General features: G+C 48.2%; 1 long non-coding RNA gene across 1 annotated transcript; it reads left to right on the top strand.

The window, feature by feature from the left end:
• Nucleotides 1-210: 210 nt before the first annotated feature.
• On the top strand, nt 211-4,465 carry LOC114854818 (uncharacterized). The gene is made up of 2 exons (XR_008694614.1): nt 211-2,191; nt 2,297-4,465. It is a non-coding gene; the product is annotated as an uncharacterized LOC114854818 (long non-coding RNA).
• Nucleotides 4,466-10,195: the final 5,730 nt, after the last annotated feature.

Here is a 10,195-nt window from a genome sequence, read left to right as displayed (position 1 = left end):
TGATACGACGGATGCTGGATCCACCATTTTCACCTCTACTCCCGCAGGCGATGAGGTGACTGCTGTTGAACATCTGCTCTACACTGGTCACCATGCTGACATGCGCATGCTGGGGCAGAGACACTGTTTTGTCCTAATGGCTGCTCTAATTTACTCAATGTACCTTCTGCAGAGAAATAACCAGTGATCGATCTCTTGTATCTAAATCAATCTTCCCTATTTTTGGCTCTGACTCGTCCACGTACCCATTATCTCCCTTGTTTTCTCTTTACAGGTAAAAAACAAACATCCCAGCGGTTTCTTCTCTGCAGAGGTCAGACCTACCTCCTGACACGGCTGATAAAACATATTGACCTCATTTCTGTGCCATATATTCAAACCAGGACGAATCAAGAGGCTGTTCAGGTTCAGGTTGTTTTATGGCTGTGCTGTTTTTATTGGTTGTTTTTTTTTTCTTGCTGTTACAGATCCTTTTGATAGAAAATAATCTCTTGTACTCTATTAATCCACGTCAAACCCAACAGAGTGATCTGGAATTAAAACACCTATTTCTCATTGATACCATTGCAGTGTAAGACGATTGATATGAAGTAGGCTAATCCTGGCTTTAAATTACCAGCAGTTCTGTTTTTGCATGCATAATTCATCACGCTGGTGCTCGTGTTATAAATATCATAATCATATATGTCCTATATAAAATGCCACTGCAGGCCTCAGAGCACACACCTCCTGATTGCACAGTGCAGGATGTTTGTCATGAGCGTCAAGAGCGGCAGGTTTTATTAAATGAGCTGCTGAAACACCCAAGCTAACAACAGCTAACAGTTAGCAGCCAACGCCTAATGTGGCTTTGAACCAATGTCTGTTCAAATTACAATTTACTGGAAATACTCTGATATAGTACAAATAGGTCATAATTACAGAACTTCGGTAGGAGCACTTTGGTGTGTGCTGTTTCCAGCGTTCCTCCGTGTGATAAGCTTCACCCATCAGATGGAGCTCGCTGTGTGGGCCCTTTGGACGAATCTGCATAACAAATGCTTTATCTTCAACGGGAATGACCTTGTAGAGTTTGGGCATTGATCGGCACATCGACTCATCCAGCCTGATAACTCCAAAACCCATTTATCATAGGCAAAGTTTTAGCCTGCCGCGGCTACATTTGCTGGCAGGAAATCAATCTATTCTAATCAGTTAATACACTGACGGGTCATGGCAGGAATATGTGAACATGTACAGTACAAGCCAAAGCTCTGATTAGAGAAGATGGAAATGTTGAGCAATGAGAGCGAGGGGGAGATAGGTCAAATCGGAAAGACACATAATTCAGAGCAACGCGGCGCTAATTCCCCATCACGCGTCGTCATTCCCTGAATAAATGTGATTCTGAGGGAGGAAGCGTCTCCGGCGCCTGCTGGGCCCGTTTAGAAGCGTTCTGGCCGTTTCCCATCCTCGCGGGGGGAGTGGAGGTGCACGCGGCCCTGCGATCACATACTGTAATTCAGCCTCGGCTCACAGACAACAGATGTTGCCGATGGAGAGTTTCCCTCAAGGTTGGAACGTTTACGCAGGATAATGAAGCGGTCCCGTAATGGAGCCGCCTGTTTGCTGGTGGGATTACAGTATGTGTGTGCGCTGGTTCAGGCAGGACCGACAGCCTCGCTTTGTCTCGCTGATCAGGTTATGGCCGCATGAAGTCGTGTCCTAATTATATGGTCTGTTTGCTATGTTTGTGTATCATATCCTCATTAGCCTTTTGTTTGGGTGAATAAATAGCGCGCAGCAGAATTACACTTGACATCTTAGAACACAGCCTATGTTACGTGTCATTTGCAATCACAGCTTATGGCACTCACCGAGACAAAGTCAATACCTCCTAATGGATGCAGGAAGTCTGTAACCTGTCCTGCGCTTATCTGCTCCAAATGTGACAGCACTATTTATTCAAGGAGGCTAATCAGCAGCAGGATGATTAAAGCTTACAGTTTGGGTTGGGAATCGATGCCCGGCTTCAGGGGAGCAGCGCCTGCCACACTCAAAGTAAAGTATATTTGCAGTAGTATCCCACTTTTATTAAATGGTCACATTCTCTGGATTGTAAGAAAAGCACTGCTTCACTTCCAGCAGCGGAGGCAGATGGCCGCCCTTGAGTCCGCTGCAGTCTGCTGGAGCCTCTGTTCTCCGCTGTCAGGTGGGCTTTCTTGGATCGTTTTCTTCACAATTGTATTTTAGCTTTGTTGTGATTCTCGTCCCAATAAATGTCCTAATTGGTTATTTTTCCTTCTCCTCCCCGCAGCTTTCAAACTGCAGCATGTCTGCCAACAACAGGCACCACAACACGAAGCAGGAAGCAACACCTGGTAGAATAAAGACAATAATTAAACATACATCAAGCTTCAAATTAGTTCAGAAAGGCTTCATGGAGGAGGAAATATTTTCGTTAAGTGATTTGGAAATTCAATTTCCATGAACATTTTTTACAGGTAAATAAGATGTTGGTTTCAGTGCAACCATTTATTCATCTGTTCTATGTGACTAATGAATAACAGAGGTGGACGTGTACTGAAGCCCGTGTGCAGATGTGCTCGTCCACCCTGAACACGTCCCGTCGCTCTCCAGCAGCGTCACAGCGGCTGCTGCGAAGCCGCGTGACGTCAAGGTGACGCTCTGAATCCCTCTCCTGCTGCCGTGCTCCTCCTCCTCCTCCTCCTCCTCCTTCTCGTCCTCCTCCTCCTCCTCCTCCCCCTCCTCCTCCTCCTGCGTTTGCTGGATGTGACTTTGCTACTTCCATTGGGGGCGTCTGGGCTGCAAACTGAGGGGGGGCTGTGCGTACAGTAAATAATGCTAAGAGTGTTTGTAACGTTTAATGGCCCGCAGCCGGAGATGAACTATGTAACAACCTCACAGGAGCCAAACTCCCAAAGTGGAAGCTACGAATGCTTGACGCCTCGTCTCTCTGTCCTCAGGTGCTGGTTTTGTGCTTGTTGTTTGTCTCTTTGATGAAATCTGTGCCCTTCTACAGTCATTCCACGTGTTTTTTGCAGTTTTCCTTCACTTTCACTTGTTTCACTGTGTTTCTTTCGATCATTCATCATCTTTTTGTCATTTTTCATTTCGTTGTGGCCATTTAGGTTATTTTATGACCCCTTGTTGCATTTTGCATCCCTTCAAAGTCGTTTCTTTTCTCCTTGTGTGTGTCTGATTGATTTTACCCAGCAAGTCAATTTATTCATCCATCCATGACGCAAATAAGATCTATCTATCACCCCTCGACTCTGTCAGGGAGTTTGCAATTAGGCACCAAGGGTGAGATGTATCCGACCCAAGGCCTCACCCTCCGGCTCTGCCCCGTCTGGATTTCTGTTCTTTTCCTCTGTAGAAGTGGAGAAATAGAAAGTGCAGCCATCCTTTGAGATCTCATAAATTCAATGTATTCATATTTCCCCGACTCAAAGTGCTTGGGAGTGCATTCGCAGAGTCCATAAGTCAAAACATTGTCAGAGAGGCGATAGTGATGCATGAGGACGCCGGTCCTCAGTTCATTCCGGAGCAGGTACTCTCCGTCAGATAAGCGCAACCTTAATTCCTTCCGCTGGCCTAATGTGTTTTTAATGCAGCCCTGTGACTTATGTTGCTGTCAGTCGGTTGGCCTCATAGGGCCTCGTGGATGCGAGTGGGCGGAAAGCGGCGACCAGGAAAAGGTGGCAAAGATTAATTGGAGCAGCGGCGGCATCACGCGTTTGATCAAATCCGCATTGACTGAAATCACTGAGAGGCCTGAATCTGGAAGAGGAGGAAAATGCAGCAGCTCCGCTCGTCTCGGCCGCACGACGGATGGGCTCCGCTTCCTCCAGTGTGCCTGCGATCCAACACACATTCACCCAAGGGGCGATTTATGCCATCGATGCCACGTGAAGGCCGGACGTTGTCTGGCTGCGGTGCAGTTTGCTACAAATGTTATTAATTGTCTGCGTGTTTGTGCGATTTGAGGATTTATTACAAAATCGGTAGGGGGCAGTAAATCATGAGGGGAAAGTCAGCAACAAACACTCTTTAACTACAGGGAGTTCATAACTTATGATTCTACTTTCTAAAACATCCCCAAGGAGGTGAACAGGGCAGCTAAAGTCCCACTGTATCTGCCACAAGCTGCAGGACTCTCCACACAGTGCGCCCACTAGTGGCCAGCAGAGGAACAGCAAGGAGCCGCTGCTCGCTGGGAGCTACAGATTCCTCTCCACTACATCCAATGGAAATGATGGCCTAAAATCCAACATCCCGTTCATACATGTTTAAATATACTGGGGTTCAATAAGTTGTTTTAATGTGTAAATGCTGCTAAAATCCTGATTGGTCCACGACTGCACGTGACACCGTCTTAGTCTTATTGAGCCCATCACCTTCAATTCATTCAATCTGTCATCTAGTTCATCAGTAGTGGATAATAAACTATGGCGAGCAATGATCTGTTAGTGAATCACAGTTACAGTAACATCCCCTGCTTTGAACCGCGGACACACTGCGGCTCTGGCACTTCACAGTCCAGTCCTTCATTTGTGAGTCACCACATGTTTTTCCAGCTCTGAGTCCGTGGCCGAAGGTTTTGCTGCAGGCACGCATGTCCCCTGCTCCGCACGCTCATCAAAATGTTCCAAAGGAAAAAAGCCCCACCACGCGTTTGTGTAGCCGCGGCCCCCGGCCCTGATAATCCTCCACATCCTTGGCTAATCTGCAGGAAAGGGAACAGGACAGCAGCGTGCTCAGGGTCGCCTTTTAAAAATGGATGTTCTTCCTGTGCACGCACACACCGCACGGCCCCTCCCCCGTGGGCCACGGAACCACAGGCGGAGCGTAATGACATGCATGAGCAGCGCCTGCTGCAGGTGAGCGGGGCACAGATAAACAGAGGGGACCTGGGCTGTGGAGGCGCCGGGTCTGTGTGTGTGTGTGTGTGTGTGTGTGTGTGTGTGTGTGTGTGTGTGTGTGTGTGTGTGTGTGTGTGTGTGTGTGTGTGTGTGAGCAGAACCAGGTCTGTCCGCGGCCGGAGCCTCGGCAGCTAATTGTGTTTTCCAGACCTGGTGTCTGCCAGCAAATTGGGAGCGGCTGCCTCTGAAAGGTCACGGGGGCTCGGCCGCGCTCGCTCATTCTGCATGAGCTGCTTATTGTTATCGCAGCAGCAACACGTGCTCGCAACAACAAACTTCTACCCACATTCACGTTCATTCGGGGGAAATTAGGAGCCGACTTTAATTACCTGTGTATTGGCTGCTCTCCTGCCTCCTGCGCTCGGAACTCCACCAAGAAAAATGCATCCCTACCCACAATTCCATCTGACATCTGTCAGCATCTTTGCGTGTCTGCTCAAATTTTCTGGAAGTATTGCTCCCGTGGCGGCACTGGAGGAAAACAAGCCTTAACTGGAACTCTGGTTAAAGCCCCGGAGTCCCCGCTGATGGATGGGCCTCCATATTTGTCTCTGTTTGATATTGATTCGATCACATGCCACAGTCGCGATGAGCGACAGCTGCTGGGATGATTGAGGCGCATCTGGCTGCGTCTGGAGCTGAGCTCCTCCTTTGTGTCCGTCCAGGGCCCAGTGTTGTTTTTGCCGTTCCACAGAAGAATTCTCATTTCTCTCAACTGATGTGCTTCTCCGGGGCTAAGCTGTGGACAAATGGCTGCATTATTTATCTCATTAGTGATAAATATAAGCGGCTGCAGTGCAGGTAGCGGCGCCGCGTCACTGTTTTCTCCGTCCTTTTCTTCTCCCCGGCCTCATTTCTGCCATTTGGGTGAACAACACACACACACAGCTTTATCTCCAGGCCATTTGGATTTCCACTCATTCCTTTTTCCTCCAAACCTCATTTCATCTGTGCAGAATGGCGCTATCTTTAGCTCCAGGCTGCGACTGCCTTCCAGGCTGGCTCCGTAACGGCTCCGCGTACGCGTACGCGGCCTCGTTGAGTCACGTGTGGCTGTGATTGGACGGTTCATTAGAACCTGACGTCACTGTTGTCGCTGGACGCCCATCAGCAGCTGCTGTGATCGACGCCGCCTGCTTGGACACGAATTAAAAAGCAATTTTGCATCCGTTTTTTTGTGTGTTTCTATTGATTTGCCTCCTTTGTTTGCTCGAAGCAGAGAGCAACTATTACGACTGGTCAAACGGCTGCGCTCTCACTGGGTCAGAGGAAAAAGCATTCTGGCTGCGTAGTTAACATTCAGTTCAGCCTAATGCTGCGTTCAGGGTCTGGAGGGGAGCATTAGGCTTTGTTGGCTTCACTCTCAATGACCTTTCCCGTAGGAAGAACTGCAAGACAGTCCGTAAAAATGGATATGAGCAGCAGAGCATCACGTCCATCCTCCAGTCGTGTGAGCAAGGAATTCCTACGAGCTCACGTCCTTGAATGCCATAATAAAGTTATGGTGCAGTCTCTCCGCTGGCGAAGTGTTTCATGCACAGTAATGTGGTTTGGTTTGAAATGAAATATCAGTAGCTTCGATGGACTTCTCCTCAGTCTCTCCGTCTTCCGCCCACTGCTCTTCCTTCCACCTCAGTCTTTCACATTACGCTCCTCCCTGCATGTGTCACTTTCTAAAGGCTAATGCGCTGGAGCAGATAATTATACCCCCCCCCACCCACACACACACACACACACGCACGCATGCACGCACGCACACACACACACACACACACACACGCACACACACACACACACACACAAACTGGCTTCCTAGACAACATCCTTCTCCTCCATGTGCACAGTGAACCTGCATTGATGCAGGAGAATCACATATTCAGCGCGTGCGGTGATGAACGAGGACACATATGCGGCAAACAAGCTGTCGTCGTGACATTGCTGCGGGCGCTTCACCCCATTACCAAAATAGAGCCATGTTTTCCGTGTTTTCCCATCAAATCACATTGTGGGACGCTGCACAGCTTAGAAACTTGAGGCATCATTTAGAGCCTCGCGTTCTGAAGGTAGGAAGGTGACATCACTTCCTGTGACGGCTGCAGCTCGCGCGTTGATTGTGTGCGGTGGCGAAGGTCAGAGAGTTAAGGTGAAAGCTGATTTTCCATGTGCCGACAGTTGTTCCAAAGTCCCATTAATAAATGTGGACGCCATATTTCATCTCGTCTCCCGCTTGTGTTTACTCAGGCGTGAAGCAGACGACATGGGCGTCTTCTCTCATTTCCTCCTGGTCTCCTCAAGTTGTTATTCTCCAAATGACTCACGAGTCCTTGCAGAATTGATGTTTTGCATAGTAGTTTAGCTGAACCCATTATTCGCCGGAGAAAAGCGGATTGTGCGTTGCGTCGACCTCCCCGAGCGTCGATGTGCGCGTTGTTGTGCTTCTGTACAACTAAGCTGCCACTCAAACGTGTTCTGGGTGAAGTTGGGAGCCTGATAATCATTTCTCGTGGTTGTGATTACAGCCTCAGATGTCCGAGGCCTGGTTTAAACCTAATGCTGATTTCAGACAAATGTGTTTGTTTATTCATAAACAAATCCACCATCTACATTATCTCTGACCTCGTACAAATTGGTTTTCCTGCAGACACCTGCCCAAGAAACTCTGCTATACATTCAAACATAGGGCAGACGTCCTTCCCACCCGCCTTCTTGCAGCTATGTTTCATTAATAAATCTTGTAGCATAATCACATCGTAGCATTGACTGTTTGCACTTTCATTCCTCTGTTGGAGAAATATAGAAGCCTTTCATGTTTTTCATGGCAAGAAATTCTCTTCCTCTCAGTGGTCCTGCAGTGCAGTGCCGTTCCTCTTGTCCATCATGACCCGGTTGGACCCAGCTTTCCTTTAGACGGAACCAGAGGCAAAGAGTAAAAGCCCGGAGAAACAGACTCAAGCTGTTTTTAACTAAATACTGTAGCTGAGAGGTTCTTTTTTTCTTTTTTGAATTTCTGGAGGGAACGGGTGAAATAAATACGGCTCCTTTTGAAATCAGGAACAAACTGAAAGTAGCGCTTGAAGGTTCAACAAAGCAGGTTTGATATTTAAAATCTGCGTAACATCCAAAGTGAAAACGTCAAGTCTCTAAATACAGGTCGCAAGTGTGTCATGAAATGGCTCCGGCGGTTCTGAAATGTAACTTGCAGGTTTATTCCTCGGAAACAAAGGCGACTCGGAGGGAAAGAGCCGGGTGATTGCCATGTTTAGAGCAGCAGCTGGTCGTGTTCCTCTCCGATGGCCTGTCCAGGAGCAAACACATGAAGAACGCCATCAAATGAGGCTCAGGTGTCCATGAACAAGAGGAGTCATGAAGGAGGCGACCCAGCAGCTGCTCCGTCCAGAACCCGGAGAACCCACCACCCGTTGTCATGGGAACGGGAACGACCAGCGCCACAGACGCCATAGTGACTATAATACCTGTAGATAAAAGGTGTATTTGGTCCAGAACGCTGCCGCGTGTGATGAACCACTGCTCTCTTCAGTATCAGTACAGGTCGAACGCTCTGTGTGAGTTTGATGTGTCACCGAGCTACAGGTGCAAACATGGATGTGCACTCGCGTTCTTGTCACATTAAATTTGTGAGCCTCATGGCAAAGCAGCGATGAGTCATAGTGTGTGTGTGTGTGTGTGTGTGTGTGTGTGTGTGTGTGTGTGTGTGTGTGTGTGTGTGTGTGTGTGTGTGTGTGTGTGTGAGGCCAGGGGACATTAAAGACAAATGAGACAGGGTTTGTTTGTTGTGTTGAGGTGACTCCTGTAATTTACAGTATGTTGACGGCCTCGGGCGCCGAGCGCTGCAGCTGCAGGAGCCTGTGTGGGAGCGTGTGCGTGGTTGTGTTGTTTCACCACAGGTACAGAGTGACACAGATCAGCACAGCGCCATCTGTCCAAGGTGACCGCAGATACCATCTCTAGATGCCATCTCAGCCTCTCGCTGCAGAGATCAGCTCTGCAGATGCCTGGGCTGGTTTGTGCTCTGTCGTCTGCAGAGGAGGAGGGCGCGTGAGGAAGCCATCAGCGAGGACACGTACTGGATATATGGTTTCCATTGTTACAACCAAAAGCTCGCGTTCATGTGCTTTTAGAGCAACACCACGTAAAAAATGTGCTGTTTTACACTCATAATCCCAGCATTTAAGAAACCGGGGGACAGAGGAGTGACTGAAGCCACAGTTAGCACAGTGATGCCTCAGCTCTGCTTTATTCAGACACAGGAGGAATGAGGCAGTAGTCACATCTAGCACCAGCCATGAGTGACAGCTGCGCTCTGAGAGGGGCAGACCAAAACCTGCGTCAGATGCGTCTCAGAGGAAAAACATTTCAAGGTGCTTTGGGTTTTGTCGCAGCTCAGAACAAACAGTGCTGCGTTCGTTCTGCTGTCGCCTGCATGACTAATGCAGGGATTACGCATCTGGGTTGATGGTTCTTTCCTTGTGCTTAAATTAACATACACCAAATCAGTTCACTGTAAATAGAAGCGCCTTTATTGTCATATTAGTCCTTAAATCCAAGGACAATGAAAAACAGCATGAGATAAAGAGGAGACAAGCTCAGCCCAGCTTTGCCTGAACGGCCAAAGGTCTTTGCAAAACACAGGATTGTATGTAAAACGAGGTCACCGTGTCTCGTGTTGGCTCTGGTGGCTGAATGGTGCTAAACCAGCTGTTGCTTCGTAGTTGGACCCTGCAACTCGTTATCACCCAAATACTCCCGTTTCTGTGTAAAACCAACGGAGGGCCGTGTTCGCATGAAGAGCAGATATGACATCAAGTCCCTAATTAGCTACAGCAGCTCCGTGTGCAAAATGAAAGTGAATGTTGCCTTAATGAAACTAGAAAAAGAGAAAATTCGTGGATTCAAGCCATCGCGTTTCAGAAGGAAAGCTGATTATGCAGCGCAAAATGCAAATGTTGTGCCGCAGCAGACTAAACTTCTCATAATTAGTCCTGCAAATAAAGGCACGTATTGGTATTCTGCCTGTACGTCGTGTGCTGTGGGTGGTCAGATTGCTGCAATTACCCCTCTGAGAGTGGCGTGTGTGTGTGTGTGTGTGTGTGTGTGTGTGTGTGTGTGTGTGTGTGTGTGTGTGTGTGTGTGTGTGTGTGTTCAAGGTGAGCTGGAGAAAAACAGACACACTAATTTGTGTATCGCGTTACTAAGTGCAAAACTTCAAGCAGTGGAGTTCATCAGGCAGGTCAACAGCTTTTACTTGAAAT

Source organism: Betta splendens, chromosome 4 (genome assembly GCF_900634795.4).
Source record: "Betta splendens chromosome 4, fBetSpl5.4, whole genome shotgun sequence".
Lineage (NCBI taxonomy): Eukaryota > Metazoa > Chordata > Actinopteri > Anabantiformes > Osphronemidae > Betta > Betta splendens.
This window is presented reverse-complemented; position numbering and strand designations above follow the sequence as displayed.